Raw genomic sequence first — 16,105 nt, forward strand, 5'->3', positions numbered from 1 at the left:
TATTGGTTTTGGATTTTGTAGTTAGTGTTTAGTTGTTGCTTTTAATTTGTAGTGTTGAAAGGACGAGATTAGGTTGTAATATTTTCAAGTTAGTTGTGAATTTGTGTAACATAAGAGACACGACAGTTTCAATTGTTTTGACAGATTATGGGTGATGAAAAGTTCGAGACCGGTGTTCATTGTGGAGCGACACTTCATGATTAACCGGAGCATTCTCGTACCTTTATTGTTTTTTATTTTTCTCTATTCCTGATTTATGCATGATGGAACATTGGGGACAATGTCAGTTTTGTTGGGGTAGGAAATAGAATTTAAACCTAGTTTAAGGGTATATTGGCTGGAAACCAGTGCCCGCCTAAAAACTGCCTCAACAACCTTGGCAACTTTTGGTATAACAACGCCACGTACACCTTAAACCTAGTAAGGGTATATTGGCTGGAAAGCAGTGCCCGCCTTAAAAACTGCCTAGCAGCACTTGGCAACTTCTGGTATAAACAACGCCAGTACACCTTAAACTGAAAAAAAAAAAAAATTAATTTTAAGTGTATATTGCTGGAAACCAGTGCCGCCCTAAAAACTGCCTAGCAGCACTTGGCAACTTCTGGTATAACAACGCCACTACACTTTAAACTGAAGAAAAAAAAAATTTATTTTTAATTATGTGTCTTTTGTTTGATTGTTTTTTGCCGATAATGAATTGTATAAATCATGATGAGAATAGGTTGTTGCAATTTTATTGTTGAGAAATGTTAAGCATTGCTTCAAGTTTATGTTATTGACTGGATTTTGATTGAGGTTTGTGAGTGGTTCAACACCATTTTCATTTTTTTCGGCATGCTTAGATTCATTTTATGTGGTTAGGTAAAGTCTTGTAATGTTGGTGGACTCTAGAACCTAGTTGAGAAGTTGAGGCCAAATTTTAAGATTAGACATGATTGAGGAGATTATTTAGGCATTTTTCAGAACATTCGAGCCTTCTAGCCAACCCATGAATGAAATTATCCCTAGTCACCCATTTGAGCCGGTAGAATTTTATTGCTTTATTTTTCTTGGAAAACAACAATTGTCCAATCCTTTTACCCTAAACACTTTGTCGTACCCTTAGGAGAATTCAGCCTTAGTGCAAACACAAAGAATGGAAAAAGAAGTACGAGTAAGCCAAATGAATAGTTTGGGGGTTGTGAAAAGGGCAGAAAAAAATAATAAATAAAGAGGTAGTTCACCTCATTCAATTGACATGTTATGCTCAAAAAAAAAAAAAAAAAAAAAAAAAAAAAAAAAAAAAACTATGATTCCGTTGCAGGGTTTATGGGTATACCGGCTGGAAACCAGTAACCGCCTAAAAAACTACCTAGCAGTACTGACGACTTCAGGTTTAACAACGCCACATATACCTTAAAACTGTGTTTTTTTTTTTTTTTTTGGTTTCAAAAATAAGAAGGATACGAGTTTGAGGGTGGTAAATAGTGGACACGTTGATTGTTGGTTGAAAAGAAGTGGAGTTCAATTTGACTTGTGTGTTTGCATGAGGAAAACCGAGTTCTCTTACTTGTTTTTCCTATCCCTTTCTGGAACCCACTACCCGAGCCACGTTACACCTTTTAAAAGACCTTTTGATTCTCATCTGTGTTTAGTCCTCATTAGTGGAGAGTAGTTCGATATGTAGCTTATGGAGTCTGTCACCGTTTGATAAACTTTACATTTTTTACATAAAATAATCCGGGAAGTTGGAATGGGATTGAAGTGGGATCACCTACTTGGTGGACGATTGAGGGAGAAGTCGATGTTGCTTAAACTTCTTGGAGTGTTGAACATTTCTAATAAAATTTTTCAACAACTTTGAGACTTGTGCAATTCTGGGCAATTCATTTGTAGAGTTGATTTCTGTTGGTTTTGTTCATTTTCCAGTGTTGTTATGTGTGTTTTGTGTTTTGTTGTGTTTGTTGTTTTTGTTTCTGTTAGTTTTGTATCATATGTCGGGGACAAGCATATCTTTAGTTTGGGGGTATTTGATAATCCGTGGATTATACAGTTCATTAGACTTTTAATCGGATTTCAGGTACTTTCTAGTGCATTTTTACCTGAATTGTTGCTTAATTCTGACATTTTGTGTTTCAGGTTAAAATGGATTTTGAGCAAATAAGGGCAAAATGGGAGTTTTTGACTAAGAAGGTAGGGATCTCAGAAGTTAGGGAGTTATAAGTAGGATAGAGCACGATGAGGCTTGTTCCAAAGAGAGAGCACCGAGATCGAGAATCAAGTGAAGAAGCAGAGAGTAGCAGCAGTTCTATAATTCAGAACTTTTCAAGAAGCTTCGCCACGGCGAAGATTTGTACGTCGCTGTGGCGAAGTAGGCCGAGACGAGATGTCTGCTTCACTCTTCGCCGCGGCGACGGTCATTATTTTCAGTTTTGTTAAGCACAGTTTTACTTTGTGCGTGTTTTGGCTGGGTAATTAGGCGAGGTATAAAAGAAACACTTAGCCTTTTACCCAGGGTCTTCGTTTTTAGTTTAAGCAGTTTTACATTTTCTTTGGCTGAGTTTGAGCACATTTTGATTGTAGTAAAAGGGTAAAGATTCGATTAACTAACGGATTATCATTTGGGAGATTTCTTATCTTTTATCTCATTTTCATTATGTTGAACTTGATTGATTTCATTTTTCGTTTTGTATTGTTGATTAGCCATGAACTAACCCATTTTGGGTTAGGGTTTTGATTGTAGTTTGCATTTTAATGGGTTAAGTGTTGATTGTTTTATATCATATGAGTATGCTTTGGTCGTGTGTTTACTCTAAGTTTTATGCTTTGTGTGATGACATGATGAGATATGAGAAATGAATCATGTTAGGCTTCTTGGGTAATCACCATTATAGTATTGGATGCTAGAGATAGATTCAAGAATCAATGAAATCATGTTAGGATTCTTTTGCTTAATGAGTTTGGAATTGTTAACCTTCAAATTGTTGGGTGCGGAAGGTTAATAAGGATGATAGGAAAACATAGCCCGAGGGGTATGTTTAACACTTTGAGTCGATTTCAACCATTGGTATGAATGTGAATGTAGTGTAATTTTTAGGTTTAACCCATAAAATCCTAATGAAGTCAAAACCCTACCCGTTTACTTGAATTGATTATCCGTGTTTTCATAGCATTCTTAGTTAAATTTTAGTTTAAAATTTATTGTTAAGTTTATTAGATTAGCTCCCATCAATCCAAAGATTTCGGTTACTCCAACTTGAAAACGGTAGAAAACTTATTGCTTAGCTAACAATCCTCGTGGGAACGATACTCTACTCATCATTTTATTACTTGTGCAACTAGTATACTTGCTACTATTGCATGTTGTAGGAAACACGCATCAGCGGACGCCGGCAAGGAAGCTCGTCGTTGGACTCAAAGGCACCAAATAGCATTCCGTTCGGCTCGTCAAGCCCCAAGTATCAGCCCGATCGAACAGGCCGTGAATGGAGCCATACTGATTCTTGGATGACTCCCATTATTCAGTACCTCAAGGATGGGATTCTTCCCGATGACAAGGTCGAGGCAGGGTCTACGAACAAGATCTGCTCGCTACACCCTCATCAGGACCAGCTGTACAGGAGAGGATTAGTACCTTCTTCTTCGATGTGTAACCAGCGAAGAGGTAGACTACATCATGAGGGAAATTCATGAAGGGATCTGTGGTAATCACACAGTCGCAACGATCTCTGGCAAACAAGGTTGTTCGTCAAGGGTACTATTGGCCCCGAGTTCAGATGACGCTTACAAATTTGTCAAGAAGTGCGATAAATGTCAGCGGTTCGCAAGCATACCGCGAGCTCCCTCCCACGAGTGAAACCATGACTAGCCCCTGGCCTTTTTCCATGTGGGGGATCGATCTTATCGATCCCATGCCAGTCGGAAAGGGGGGTCAAATATGTCATGGTCGCGGTAGATACTTCACCAAATGGGTAGAAGTCGAGTCGCTAGCCCCGATCACGACCAGAAAACTCAAAGACCTCGTTTTCAAGAATATTGTGTGCCGCTTTGGATATCCTCACACTCTCATTTCAGATAATGGAAAACAATTCGACAATGAGGAATCAAGCAATTTTGCGACGAGCTGGGCATCCATAGAAATTTGCCTCTATCGCAAGACCGTAAGCAAATGGCCAATTTGAAGCTGTCAACAAAACCATCAAGCTACTCTGAAGGCCAAACTTGGCGCAGCCAAGGGAAATGGGCCGACGACCTTCCAAAGTCCTATGGGCGTACTGAACTACTTCAAGAACCTCCACCTCGGAAACCCCCTTCTTGCTGGCATATGGGTACGAAGCAATGATTCCCATTGAGGTGGGAACTGGTTCACTTCAGAGAGACTTGTACAATAAGGCCAACAACGAAGCACTCATAAGGGCGAGTCTAGACCTTGTTGAAGAACATCAAGCAAGGCTTTGCTAAGGATGCAGCCTATCAGCAACGCACGAAGAAGTTCTTTGATTCAAAGGTCAGGCGAAGAGACTTCCAGGTCGGCGACCTTGTCTTAAAGGAAGTTCTTCTCGGAACAGGGAACCAAGTGCGGGAGTTTTAGGGCCGAACTGAGAAGGTCCGTACTGCATCGATAAAGTAATCAGACGGGGACTTATCATCTCAAACGGCTAATCGGTTTCAAGGTACCCCGAGCCTAGAGATGGAGCACCTTGGCCACAATATCAGTAATTCCGAACTCAACTTTCCTTGTAAATTAATTTCTGATTTTGTAAGTCATTTCTTTGTAAATTTTATCTTGGGCGTTTGTAACAATCTTTAGTGTGATCATTTTCCTGTAAATGAGTTATGTTTGATTCAATGAATGTAAGAAACCAGAAAATACTCATGTATAATGAAACGAATAGAAATTGCATAAGTCCAAATGTGAATTTTTATATAAGGAGTACAGCAGGCAAAGATATGGCTGAGAACCCTAAATTGACTCCTAAAAGGTGACCTCGACGCTTAAGGCTGGTCGGTTGGAGGTTTGTCCGAAGCATGGTCCGAACCACCTGTTTGGGAGGTCACTGCTTCATCATCCTCCCGCGCCATTGTCATAAGGTTTCGCGCCAGTCCTCCGGGAGGTCAGACAGTCAAGTGCGGGTTCCTCGGCCTCAAGGCGTAGATAGACTCGATTGCCCATTCGGCAACCCTCTCCTCAACCTTCGCAGCCTGCTTCTGTATCTTCTCTGTCAAGGAAGCAACTTTCCCTTGATCTTCCTGAAGTTCAACTTCAAGAGCTTGCTTAGTTCTCAGAAGCCTCCCTCCCTTGCTCTGCTCGCACGACCTATTGGGAGGTCACTTTCAGTTCTGGTCCTTCTCCCCGGCCTACTTGAAGAGTCTGGCTATGGTCCTTTACAGCTCCTTTATCTCTTCCCCTTGCTTCTCAAGCTGCGTCTTCTAGAAGTCAACTGTGCAAAGAGCCGCTTCCTTTTCGATCTGAACGGTTCGCCAATTTAGAAGATAAGTTTCTCTCTGTTTCGGCGGCCTCCAAGCTTCACTTGAGCGTCGCGTTCTCTCCCTTCAGCCCGACCTCCCCCTTTGCGGCCCCAGTAAAGCCTTCTCCAGAGACATTCGCAGAAAGAAGGGCCTCGAACAAAGAAAGATAAAGTAGCCAATCAAAAGAAGCTAAGGATAGTCCTCGCCGAGGACAGTTCGCTCACCTTGTTTATGTGCTGGATCGACGTGGACATCAGGTCGACGTTGCTGAAATTTGCGAACTGCTCGAATGACTCTAAGAGTCCACATTCCAGTAAAGTGTAGACCACCGACTGCAAGAACTCCGGTAGGTTCCCAACGAGTCCAACACTGGGGTACCTATTTTGCACCTTCAGTAGTGGTCGTGGCGCACGGTTCCTTTCCCGACCTTCTCCCGACGTCCTTCTGTGGCCTCTAGCTGCTCGCCCTCAGATTTGGTCTCTGATTCCTCGACCAAATTGCTTCCTTTCTTTCACTAAGCCATCGTTTTCATCCTTGGGTTAGTAGGCGACGGCTGAGAGCCTTCGTGGTTCGCGCTGGTGCATCTTCTGTCAACTGTGGCTGAGAAGTTCTGGAAGGTCGCGTCGGTTGGCCCGGGGTCGCACCCTCAGTCGGGGAGTGTTTGAGTAGCTTTGGCCGCCTTAGCTTTCTTTGACTGAGGAAAATTGATAGGCTCTTCGAGGCTGCTCTGGCTCCTTCGGTGGCATGGTTACTGCGTGCAAGGCAAAATTAATGAAAGCATTCTATTCCATGACCAGGACAAGAATTGATTAGCGAAACTTACCAGGTGGAGGCTCTAACGACGCGCTTTCGTTAAAGAAACCGTACTTCCACAAGTTCGCAGTCGTCACAAGTTTTTTTCGCGTCGCGCTTGTCCTCAGGAAGGGAGCCGAAGTGCACGATTCTTCTCTTATCGTGGAGCAGCCCCACTCGGGTCTTGTTAACTATTAAAAAGAAAAAAAAAACCAGGTCGTTAGCACAAACACGCTTCAAAACGCAATGAGTTCGCCGAACCAAAGCAGAATACAAGCAAAGAAAAAGAGGCCTACTCGGTTCTTGGAAGCAGCAATGGCCATCATAACGAAAGAAGAAAAACTTTGTCGTAGGCCTCCATGGTTGCTGGGATAACTGTGTATCCCGTCGGCAATAGTTGGTCGCCTGGAAGTAATACGAATCCTTGTCCTTGCTCTCTTTCAGAAAATATGAGCAGCCAAGCTCCAAGGCGGTCAGCTCGCAGCTCGTTTTCCTGACACGCGATGTACATTGCAACTGCAATGACGTACGCGTTCAGAGTCAGCTGCATCGGTGCACCCTAAAGTGGTCCAAAAACGACCTGATGAAAGGGTGTAGGGGGATAAGTCCTCCACCCTGATAATCTCCTCGGAGATCGCAGCTAGGCCGCTTGCTGGGTATCGCGACGAATGCGTCAGGTCGTGGAAAAGTCCACCTCGATGCCGTATTGGCTTACTACCCTCTCGAGTTTTCCTCGATAAGTACCGAAAAAACCTCAAGAGGGTACTAGAAGCACCCTGCAGGGACGAGCTAGTTCCCTGCTCGGATCTGGTGGCTGAGGGGTCTATGTTGCCAGTTTGCAAAAGCGACAAGCAGAAGGGTTATTTGGTATTCGTACGCTATTTCGTATGATGACGTGGGAGAAAATAAACTCCCTAAATCCTAAAGAAACACTAGCAGCATGTTGAGCTGTCGTTCGTGGCTCGAACCTGGCGCAAAGTCTAGTCCTCGATGAGTACGGAAGACCGACGCCATTAACTCATGGAAGAAATGAAATAATGGTAGGAAAGCTCTTACCTACAGGGTATGACGACTGTTTCGCTTCAAATGCCGAAAAAATGCAGGTTTGGAAGACAAAGGTTCCTGGCCTACGAAAGTCTTTGTGCTCTGTGAAAAAGGCTTTGGTGCATTGCCTGAGAATGATTTGGGGTTTTTATAGCGCGTGAATCGGCGTTTGGATTTCTCGAAATCAAAACGACATTTGGGTGTGCGCCCCCTTGAGGTACGTAGCTAACTTTCTTCTTTGCTCTTATTGAGTTGGTTTATTAGTATTATTGTTTGGTTGACCTTTGATTAGTGGTGTATGAATACTTGCTGAAATTGGTTGAAATAAGAAGTTCAGTTCCAGGCTTCGCCGGGCGAAGAAGAATCTTCACCGCGGCGAAGAGGGTGTGAAGCCACGGGAAGCTGTTGGACAGTTTCACCGCGGCGACAGAAGCTTCCTGTGCGGCGACGGGCCAACCAAAATGTTTGTTAAGTTTTAGTATTTTCTTCCCTAGGCAATTTGACCATTTACCCCTAATTAGCAGGAAAAGTGGGGAGTAAAATGTAAGGAATGTTCATGGAGAATATGTTGTTAGGGGGTGGTTTGTATGAATCAAAGGATAGATGGAATTCCCAAGGAAGAGTAAGGGCAAAATGGGAATGCTTGTGTATAAATTTCATAAAAGGAATTAAGTCATTGCAAACCCTTTATCCTCTTCTCACCCATCTCCTCTCTTACTCCTCTTAATTTTCTTTCTTTTGTTCAAGGAGTTTTAAAGGGCTTTTGGAGTGATTTGGGGTAGAAAATCATATCGTGAGCCAAAGGTGACCGGTCCGTTGTTGGTTTTTGATTTTGTATTTTGTAAAGGTACACCTTTGGTCCGCATTGGAGATTAACTAATACAAGAAAATTCTTAGGTGTGAACATTTTGAAATTTTTAATGTTTGGACTGAGCATTAAATCTTTGTCTTTGATTAAGAGGTTTGTAATGTTAGCAACCAGGCACACCTTTTGTTATGCCTAAAAAATTACAAGGGCTGACATCAGGTTCATCTAGCCCACAAAAGTCAGATCATTGGAACAACCGCCGCATGCATCCGTCAGGATAGTGGGTGCGCATTAGGCTAGTCAAGAGCTGAGGTGCTCCCACGTGTCCAATCCTTGCTCTAAATCTCGCAAATCACTTTAGAAGGTGGGCAATGTGACATAAAGAAGGATTTGCACAGATAATCCCACCAACTTACAGATTTAGTGATCATTACCTCAAGGCGTCCCACTATAAAATGGGAGCTCCTCTCTCATTAAAGGGGATTGGCATATTTTACGCTTGATTAATTACTCTCTCTTTCCTAGAATTCTCAGCATTAGATACCTTGTAACATTATTGTAAAGTCAGTCAGCTAAAAGCGACCTGACCTCTATCATTTATATAAGCATCAGTGAACGTAGGACTTGCTACCTTAGCATCCGAACCACTTTAAAAACTGTCCCCATTGCATTTACTATCTCTTTGTCCGTAACATTCACGTGTGTCTTTTGGGTCCGTACAACATTTCACACTTGCATTTCGTTGGTCCAAAACGCGCATCAACAATTTGGCGCTAGAAGGAGGGCCTGATTTAGTGTTCATCCTTCATCAGGAGAATCTCTAACTTACCAGTCCTACAGCAACAAATGGCCCGCCAACCAGAGTATGAGCAAACCAACCAGGACATAGAAGGTCCCCCTCAAGTTCAAGGGGATGCTTCTTCCAAAAAGCCTTCAGCCTCGCAAAATGCTGTGGGAGATATCCCGTCAAGTTCACAGCTTGACCCTGCTATAAGAAGCTACCTGGAGAGGTTTGACAATACTCTCCAGATGGTCAACCAAAGGTTGGACCGTTTGGACCAAGGCGCACCATCTAAGTCAGCTACAGTGGTGCAACCTCCAAAAACGCCTGCAGGTCATGCGAAAGCACGGCAAAGGGAGATAGCCCGTGCCGCGAGCACTGTAGCGCGTAGTCGAAAGGGTAAGCAAGTGGCAAAAAGCAAGCCCACTGGCTCCAAAGGGCCAGCCAACACTGACCACGTCCCAAGCAGAATACTAGTCTCATTGAGGCTTGGTGGAAAGACGTAGCCCAAGCTGTCCCATGCCACGTTGCAGGTGCATACCCATAAAAGTGCTGGACGGGGCGATTCTTATCACCGCCAGCAAAGTAATCCTGATCATCACCGTGCGAGAGGGTCCCACACTTCGTGGGGCAGTTCTTACCACCGCAAAGGTTGTGAAAGTACCCCGCACCTTTCATCGCCATCACACGCCTCTAGTCAGCGTGTGTCAAGAGTGGCTAGAACCGCCAGCTGAGGCAAAGGGGAACCCGACCTCTGGACGTTCCTCAACTGTAACCGCGAGAATCAAACTCGCATGGGTGAAAGTAACCCCCAAGCAGCTACATTGTCGCAGATTGAGGAGCTGCAGCGAGCTCTTAACAGGCTAAGAGCTCAGCAAAATGAGTAGGGGCAGGTCGCATCTGCGTCCTCCTTCTCTCTCGAAGTGTTAGCCGCTCCACTCCCGCTAGGATTCAGGATGCCCGACATGCAGGCGTTTGATGAACATTCTGATCCGCAGGATCATCTATATGAATTTAATGACCTGATGGAGCTTCACCAGGTCTCAGATTTGGCAAAATGCAGCTGTTTGGCTGTGACGCTGACCTCCCATGCCAAACGATGGTTAAGGTCACTCCCAGCGGGGTCGATCAGTTCGTGGCCTCAGATAAGCACGACAGTTCCTAAGGCATTTTCAAGCAAATCGGAAGTTTTCGATGCCTTTGAGCTAGCTTAGCAATATAAGGCAAGAAAGGGATGAATCCCTCCAGTCTTACATTGACCGTTTCCACAGAGAGCTCAACAAGGTGGCTCATACTCCCGAAGAGTCTGTTTGGACTCTCATCATAGCCGGAGTTCGCCCACAAACCGACCTATGGAAAGAGTTACACGTTGAGGATGATGTCTCCCTCACAGGATTTTACAACCTTGCAGAGAAATACCTCCGAATAGAAAATTCGTTGGCGGCACTCTGCCGTCGTAACCCCAGCGCATCGAGCAGTATTTCTAGTTGGGGGGAAAGTAGGAGAGCTGATCGCAGAGGGGATGCTGACGATCAGTGAAAAGGGAAGAAACCCCGCTACGAGCACAAAAAATCCTATGCTCCTGTTCCTCGTCGCGACCGCGACAGAGTTCAATATACTCCACTGAATGTGTCCGTATCGGCCATTCTCGATAAATCCGAGGAGGCCAGTCTTCTCGATGAGCCAGAACCCATGAAAACTCATGGGACAGCCAGAAATAGCAAAAAATACTGTCGCTTCCATCGGGACAACGGGCATCATACCGATGAGTGCCGAGCTCTAAAACAAGCAATCGAAGAGCTCATCAAGAAAGGGCACTTCAAGGAGTATATTGATGACTCCGCTCCCGCAAAAGAGAAGAGCCAAGAGGGGAAAGGGAGAACGCGTCGTGATCGCAGAGGGTATAGTAGCGTTAACATAATCTTTGGAGGATCGCACCTCACGGGAAACACGCAGACTACGTAGGAGAGGTATGCTCGCGAAGCTCATCACGACCCGATCAGGGTGATGAACACATCACAGCGACCACAAAAGGCCCGAAAGGAGGAGCCGATCTCCTTTTACGAGAAAGAGGCAGCTCGTTTGCATCATCCTCACGACGATGCCCTTGTGATCACGCCCCTCATAGGGCACCATAATGTCCGCAGAATGCTCGTGGACAACGGAAGCGCTGTGAACATTCTGTTCCAGACCGCTTTCGAAAGAATGAACTTGGACAAGGCCGACCTGAAGCCCGCCTCGATCTCTCTTTACGGCTTTACAGGGGACCATCTAATCCCCAAAGGAACGATCCAGCTCCCAGTCACGCTGGGTGACTACGACAAGGTGACTAAGGTAACTGAATTCTTGGTCGTGGATTGCCCATCGGCATTCAATGGAATCCTGGGGCGACCTCTATTGAGGAGCTTCAAGGCAGTCATTTCCATATACCATCTCAAGATGAAGTTCCCCACCCCAACGGGGATAGGGGAAGTGAACAGATCGCAAAGTGCATCTCGCGACTGCTATATAAAAGCGGTGTAGATGGCGTGTAAAGGAAAGGGCATTTCGCGATGTGTGCCTTGACATGCTATGGCGATCAGCCAGATCGAGCCACAGCCTGGCCCAGCAGAGGATAATATAGATCCTCGAATTCAGGAAACCCCTCCAAGCGGCCCGGTTGGGGATTTGTCTAAGGTATCGATTGACCCAAAAGAGCCGAGCCGAGTGTTGAGGATTGGGAGCAATCTCAACCCCCAGCTCGCGTCCAAATTGGTAAGTTTCCTAATAGAAAACATCGATGTGTTTGCCTGGTCGCAAGTAGATATGGTCGGGATCAGCCCAAACATCATCTGCCATGCGTTAAACATCGACAGCGAAGCCAAGCCAGTTTGCCAGAAAAGAAGAGCAATGGATCCGGAAAGGTATGCCGCCTTGAAATTAGAAGTGGACAACCTCATCCAAAATAGGTCCATCTGAGAGGCACTCTACCCCACCTGGGTTGCCAACCCGGTTCTGTTAAAACAGCCAAATGGCAGGTGGCGAACCTGCGTCGACTTCAGCGACCTCAACAAGGCTTGCCCTAAAGACAGCTTCCCTCTGCCAAGGATTGACCAGCTCGTGGATGCCACCTTGGGGTACGAGCTGCTAAGTTTCATGGACACATACTCAGGATACAATCAAATTTTGATGTATGGGTCGGACGAGGAGCATACGTTCCTCATTACAGACCGAGGGCTGTATTGTTACAAAGTTATGCCTTTCGGCCTCAAGAACGCTGGCGCGACCTACCAGCGGTTGGTTAATCGAATGTTCTCTGACTAGATCAGAAAAACAATGGAGGTTTATGTGGATGACATGCTGGTCAAATCCCAGGTTTCCTCAAAGCACATTGCGCATCTAGCAGAGATGTTTGACATCCTCAGGCTATATAGAATGAAATTGAATCCTCTCAAGTGTTCATTCGGAGTATCGTCAGGAACATTCCTGGGGTACATGGTTAACCAGCGAGGGATATAAATAAACCCCGAGAAGATTCAAGCTTTACTCGATCTAGCAAAAAACAGGCCATGTGTCTTAATAGGCGAATAGCGGCACTTAGTCGCTTCATATCGAGGTTAACAGATCGCTACTTGCTGTTCTTCAATGTCCTAAAGGCCAACAAGAAGTTTGAGTGGACACCCGAGTGCGAACAGGTGTTCCAAAGCATAAAAGAACACCTCGGGAAACCACCTCTCCTGTCCAAGCCTTTTCCACAAGAAATCCTGCTCCTGTACCTGTCCGTCTCTTAGTTTGTAGTCAGTGAAACTCTGATTCGAGAAGAGGAAAAGGCACAATGGCCTGTGTATTATGCAAGCAAGCGTTTGACGGATGTCGAAATGCGGTATCCAGAGATGGAGCGATTAGCCTATGCCCTGCTGATAGCCTCCAGAAAGCTGCGACCTTACTTCCACGCCCATATTATCCATGTGATGACTAATTACCCACTCAGGCAAGTCCTTCAGAAACCAGAGGCATTGGGTAAATTACTCAAATGGGCCATGGAATTGAGCCAGTTCGATCTTAAGTACAAGCCAAGATCGACTATCAAGAGGCAGGTAGTTGTTGACTTCATCTTAGAATTTTCCTATCTGTCAAGTGAGCAACAGCCTGGCGAAACCATTCAGGAAAATATTCAGAACCTGTCAACCTAGAGCCTTTACGTCGACAGGTCATCAAACAGGAAAAGGGCCGGTGCAGGTCTTCTCTTTGTGAGCCCCGAAGGGGCTTGCGTTCATGGCATTCTTCGGTTTGGATTTAAAGCAACCAACAATGAGGCCGAGTATGAAGCTCGGCTTACTGGGTTGCAGTTGGCCAGAGAAATGGGTGCAACCACGATCAGTGTCTACATCGACTTCATGCTGGTCGTCAACCAAATTTTAGGGGAATATTAAGCCAAGGAAGAAAACATGGTCCGTTATCTGAAAGAAGCTAAGGCCGCACTCGAGCCGTTCAAGCATTTCGAAATTACTCAGATTCCCAAAGACAGCAACTCTGTGGTGAATGATAATCCGTGGATTATACAGTTTTCATTAGACATTTTAATTGGATTTCAGGTACTTTCTAGTGCATTTTTACCTGAATTGTTGCTTAATTCTTGACATTTTGTGTTTCAGGTTAAAATGGACATTTTGAGCAAATAAGGAAAAAATTGGGAGTTTTTGACTCAGAAGTTAGCGGATCTCAGAAGTTAGGAGAGTTCTAAAGCAGGATAGAGCACGATGAGGCTTGTTCAAAAGAGAGAGCACCGAGAATCGAAGAATCAAGCGAAGAAGCAAGCAGAGTGGCAGTTCTGTAATTTCAGAACTTTTCAAGAAGCTTTGCCGCGGCTAAGATTTGTACGTCACCGCAGTGAAGTAGGCCAGAGACGAGCATGTCTGCTTCACTTTCCACCACGGGGAAGAAGAATTCTTCGCCACGGCGACGGTCAATATTTTCAGTTTTGTTAAACGCACAGTTTTGCTTTGTGCGTGTTTTGGCTGGGTAATTAGGGTGAGGTGTAAAAGAAACACTTAGCGTTTTACCCAAGGAGTCTTCGTTTTTAGGTTAAGCAGTTTTTACATTTTCTTTGGCTGAGTTTTAAGCGATTTTGATTGTAACAAGGGTGAAGATTCGATTCTAACTAAGGGATTCATCTTTTGGGGAGATTTCTTATCTTTTATCTCATTTTCATTATGTTGAACTTGATTGATTTCGTTTTTCGTTTTTGTATTGTTGATTTAGCTATGAACTAACCCATTTTGGGTTAGGGTTTTGATTGTAGTTTGGATTTTTAATGGGTTAAGTGTTTGATTGTTTTATATTCATATGAGTATGCTTTGGTTGTGTGTTTACTCTGAGTTTTAATGCTTTATGTGATGAACATGATGAGATTGAGAAATGAATCATGTTAGGCTTCTTGGGTAATCACCATTATAGTATTGGATGCTAGAGATAGATTCAAGAATCAATGAAATCATTGTAGGATTCTTTTGCTTAATGAGTTTGGAATTGTTAACCTTCAAATTGTTGGGTGCGGAAGGTTAATAAGGATGAATAGGAAAACATAGCCCGAGAGGGTATGTTTAACACTTTAGTGAGTTCGATTTACAACCATTGCGTATGAATGTGAATGTAGTGTAATTTTTAGGTTTAACCCATAAAATCTGAATGAAGTCAAAACCCTACCCGTTTTACTTGAATTGATTATCCGTGTTTTCATATTGCATTATTAGTTAAATTTTAGTTTAAAATTTATTGTTAAGTTTAATTAGAATTAGCTCCCATCAATCCAAAGATTTCGGTTACTCCAACTTGAAAACGGTAGAAAACTTAGTGCTTAGCTAACAATCCTAGTGGGAACGATACTCTACTCATTACTTGTGCGACTAGTATACTTGCTACATATTGTATGTTGTAGGAAACACGCATCAAGTTTTTGGCGCTGTTGCCAGGGATTATTTTAAGTTAACATTGAGTCTTTCTATAGTTAGCTAGTTGGAGTTTTTATTTTTGTTTTTAATTTTCAGTTGAGTTTGATCTCACTTTCCTTCACTTCTGTTCATGCAGTTTATGTGAAGAGCGAGACGTCAACCAGTGGTTCCTGTTGACCTTGAGCTTGAGAGAACCATTAGAAGACATAACAGAGAGAGAAGAGAAAGAGAGGATCTTGTTGTAGAAGCAGACAAAGTAGTTGTTGAAATGGCTGAACTAGAAAATAAGACACTGAGGGAATTTTCAGTTCCCATAGTGAATGGTAGTGGGTCGAGTATCACTAGACCTACGGTACAAGCCAACAACTTCGAGATCAAGCCGGCAATCATCTAGATGATCCAGCAGTCGGTCAGATTTAATGGTGATTTGAAGGAAGATCCGAATCAACATATTGCAAATTTCTTAGAAATTTGTGACACCTTCAAGTCAAATGGAGTATCAGATGATGCTATTAGGCTGCGGTTATTCCCATTCTCATTGGGAGATAAAGCCAAGGGGTGGTTAATGGCATTATCACTGTGTATTATAACAACTTGGAATGATCTAGCACAGAAATTCCTTACCAAGTTCTTTCCTCCAGCTAAATCAGCAAAATTGAGAAATGATATCACATCATTTCTACAAGATGATTCCGAGTCATTGTATGAAGCTTGGAGAGATACAAGGAGTTGATGAGAAAGTGTCCACACCATGGTTTGCCAGTTTGGCTTCAAGTCCAAACATTTTACAATGGTTTAATGGGTAATGTGCAAACGATGGTGGATGCAACTTCAGGAGGGGCCTTGCAAAATAAGACACCAGAGGAGGCATATGAGTTGCTTGAGGTTTTGGCAAGCAACAACTATCAAAGACCAAATGAGAGAGCAACAACAAGGAAATCTTCGGGTCTTCATGAAGTTGATGCCTTCACAGCCATCTCAGCCCAACTCACTGCACTTCAAAAATAGTCGGGAACTATGCAGGTAAACTCTATACAAGCACCTCAATTAACTTGTGAGTTTTGTGCAGGGAACCATGTGAGCAGCGAGTGTCAAGTTGGGAACACCTTTGCTTTGTCATCTTCATCAACGGAGCAAGTGAATTACTTGGCAGGAAATTAGAGACAACCAAACAACTCGTACTCCAACACATACAACCCGGGGTGGAGAAATCATCCAAATCTGGCTTGGGGAAATCAGAACCAGCAAAATAACCAATGGAACCAGAGGCCAGTTCCAAATAACCAACCAGGGGTGACGAAT

The 16,105-nt window shown here is 43.9% G+C and overlaps 1 non-coding gene across 1 annotated transcript; it reads right to left on the reverse strand.

Moving 5' to 3' along the window:
* Window positions 1-15,455: 15,455 nt before the first annotated feature.
* Window positions 15,456-15,561, reverse strand: LOC116130787. Its single transcript, XR_004128128.1, has one exon. It is a non-coding gene; the product is annotated as a small nucleolar RNA R71 (small nucleolar RNA).
* Window positions 15,562-16,105: the final 544 nt, after the last annotated feature.

This window comes from Pistacia vera, unplaced genomic scaffold, assembly GCF_008641045.1.
Source record: "Pistacia vera cultivar Batoury unplaced genomic scaffold, PisVer_v2 Contig1060, whole genome shotgun sequence".
Taxonomy (NCBI): domain Eukaryota; kingdom Viridiplantae; phylum Streptophyta; class Magnoliopsida; order Sapindales; family Anacardiaceae; genus Pistacia; species Pistacia vera.